We start from the raw sequence: 2892 nt of genomic DNA, 5'->3' as shown, positions 1-2892 counted from the left end.
AAAGTTCCAGGTCGCGCGCGCTGCCCACACTGCAGCAGCGCGCGCCGCCCCACAGGCACGCGCGTTCTCCCCTCCCGGTGGCAACAGAGCTTTCCGCGGGGCCGCGCCAGACTTTCGAAAGCTGTTGATTGGTCGTCGTCTCGGCCACCCAACAACCAATCACGCTGGGGAAAGGTGACATCACTCCTCCCCTCCCCCCCCAACTCAAACTTCCCTACTCCCGGCTACCGGCGGCGGCGACAACCACCTGGGGGAGGGGTAAGAGAGTAGAAACCGGTGAGGTCATTGCACCGCCCCGAGCGCTACTGATTGGTTGCGGGGCTCGCGGGTGGCGGTTGGCTGCTCCTCGAACCTCCTCCTCGTGCCGCTACAGCCGCCGCTGAGAGGATCCACTGGCGACGCCAGAGCCGGGAGTTCGGGTGAGTCGGGGCCCTGGGTCTCAGATGCTCCTGGTGTCCAGTGATACTCTCCAGGAACTGCCCTTTCCGACTTTTTCACCTCGCCCGGATTCTTTGGTGGTCCAGGCACTGTCACATGGGAGTTGTAGTCTGGCTTATATTATCAACTATGGGCCAGAACCTTAAGAAGACTTCTATTCCCAGCAGGAATTGCGATTAGCCAGTCAACAAATGCTCTGGCCACGCCTCCTTAGGCCGCTCATTGGATAGCTCATCCCGTAATCCCTCCCCCTTTCAATTCATTGGCTACTGTCTCTCACAGAGCCTGGGTTCCGGCCTAGGCTGTGGGGTGATTGGGTACTGTATTCGTCTTTTGGCCCTAAGGTGGATTGCAATTGGTCAAGACTTGTGTCCATCACGTGTTGTAGGGCAGGGTCCTAGGCAGATCAGGCGGTCGTAGGCTTAGGTTGGTGTCGGTCCCCGAGGGAGGCAGGTCTTGGACTTTAGCCCCGCCCCTTAGCGTTGCCGGGTAGGCACTATTAGTCGTTGCGAGTGTCTCTCTTCTTTGAGGGGCGGAGCCGGTGAGGCTGCGAATATCTATTGGCTTAGGCCGGCGCCGGTCAGCGGGGTTGTGGTCGCTGATTGGCTGACTGCTCCAGCTGTTGCAGGTCCATTCACCATTTTGTGTGTTGGAGTAAAAAAAAAAGGGAGAATCAAGAGGGAGAGCCGAAGGGGGGGCGGGGAGGGACCGGACCGGACCGAGCCGGAGCCACGGCCCCCCGCCCCGAAACCCCGCTGAGCCCGAGGTGAGGGGCGGGGCCAGGGCTGACCTGGGCAAAAGGGTTTCCGGGGACTGGGGGTCGGGAGGGGACAGGTGGCAGGGACAGGGTAGGGGTATAAGGGGGAAAGGGGTGGACGGACTGGTGAGAACGGGGGGTGGGGGGTGGCGCAGAGTAGAGGAAGTGGTGTGCGGAGGGTGACAGAAAAGGGGTGACGAGGAGGTTGTGGTGGGCAGAGAACCGGCAACAGGAATGGAGGGGTAACATGGAAAGGGGGGGGACAGAGTTGGAGGGGGTGACAAGGAGAGGTGATGTGATGGGGAGAGAGGGTGACAAGTCCGGAGATGGCTGACAGGAGAGTGGCTGGGAGGAAGAGGTGACAGAGAGATGAGGTGATGAGAGAGTGACAGGAGGGGCCCTAGGGCCTGTGAGGAGAGAGGTAGAGGTGGTGACAGGATGGGAGAGAATGGCAGGGAAGCTGGTGCCAGGCTGGTGGGAGCAGAGGGCACGAGCCGCCCGCATTGCCAGGACCTCGGCTGGCCTGCCTTTAAGGAGTTACTGCTCAGAGTCTAAGGGAGGTGAGGGTCCCCAGAGCCCTGGGTGGGAGTTATCCAGGGAGAGGTGGACAGAAAGGGAATAATGACTCCAAGGGAAACAAGAGACTGGGTTTCTGGGGTGAAGAGCCTGGCCCAGGCAGTGTGATGGTAAGGGCCCCGTGGACTGAGTGAAGGCTTATCTTTAGGAACGGGCAGGACTGGGGCCAGATCTCAGTCGTGAGGAGGGTGGCTTAACGGCTCATTGTGGAGAAGGTGGTGGTATCTGCCCAAGCACGAGTATAGAGAGCCCCAGGCCTTCCGGGCTTTGCTGTGAGGATCCCAGGGTTGACCCCAGGGAGGGGCATGCTGGCACTGCAGAGTCCACCGGAGGAGCAGGCCCCAGTAGCCCAGCAGGAAGCCAGATGGCCCCGGGCAGCCTGACAGAGGGTCCTTGGGCCCCCAACACTCCTAGGGGCCTCCTGGGCCCCATCAGTGACTTGGAAGGAAAGTTTTTTCCCCCTTTTGCTTTCCTAAGGGCAGCTTGCAAGGGGGCGGCGGGCAAGAATGACTGCTCAGGAAGTGGGTGAGGTTGGCTTGCCGGCCTGACCCTGCTTTCTCTGACCTTCTCCCACTTACCCCTACCTGGAGACAGAGGGCAGATTTGGGGGGCCGGTGGGGTGGGGGTGGGGGAGCAGCTGGCTCTAAGGCTGGGATGCACACAAGCCAGAAGCAGGGGCTGGTCTCCCAGGCCTCCCATTTGGGGGTTGTGGGGAGGGTGGGGGGGGGAGGCAGGATCCCATGGGGGCGGGAGCAGGATGGAACCCTGGGATGTAGCTGTGGCCCCCACTGTGTGATGTAGTGTGTGTACGTGTGCGTGCGCGCGTGTGCTCGTGCCCGGCCCCATGGCAGCGCTAGGTATGGGCTCCTGCCCAGGACATGCCACTGCCTGCTCTCTGCCAGGATCTGGGGAGAATGGCTGTACCTGGCAGGCCCGGGGTGCTAGGCCGAGTGGGCATCCGTCCCCGGGGATTCTTAGCTGCCCACTCCTTCCCATAATGCCTGGCCATGCCAGGCTGCCCAGAGGGTGGGGGTTGGGGAATGCAGGAGCTCACCTCGCAGCCTGGTCACCTCCCTTTCTGCGTCTCTGGGCGTGTGTGCGTGTGTGTGTGTGTGTGTGTG

General features: G+C 61.7%; 1 protein-coding gene across 3 annotated transcripts in view; it reads left to right on the top strand.

Annotated features, from left to right (window-relative positions):
- Positions 1–342: 342 nt before the first annotated feature.
- The window catches only part of CIC (capicua transcriptional repressor), a 26514-nt gene continuing 23964 nt past the window's right edge, over positions 343–2892 (top strand). For 2 of the 3 annotated variants that reach the window (XM_045292727.1, XM_045292725.1), the window contains exon 1: positions 1139–1204. The gene's annotated coding sequence lies outside the window, so the exon portion shown is untranslated. Of the gene's footprint in view, positions 420–1138; positions 1205–2892 lie in introns of those variants that run through there. The other variant, XM_045292726.1, reaches the window with a different exon arrangement.

This window comes from Echinops telfairi, unplaced genomic scaffold, assembly GCF_000313985.2.
Source record: "Echinops telfairi isolate 266 unplaced genomic scaffold, ASM31398v2 ScPeMD7_655;HRSCAF=1070, whole genome shotgun sequence".
Lineage (NCBI taxonomy): Eukaryota > Metazoa > Chordata > Mammalia > Afrosoricida > Tenrecidae > Echinops > Echinops telfairi.
Note: the sequence above shows the minus strand (reverse complement) of the source record. Positions and strands in the feature narration are given on the sequence as shown.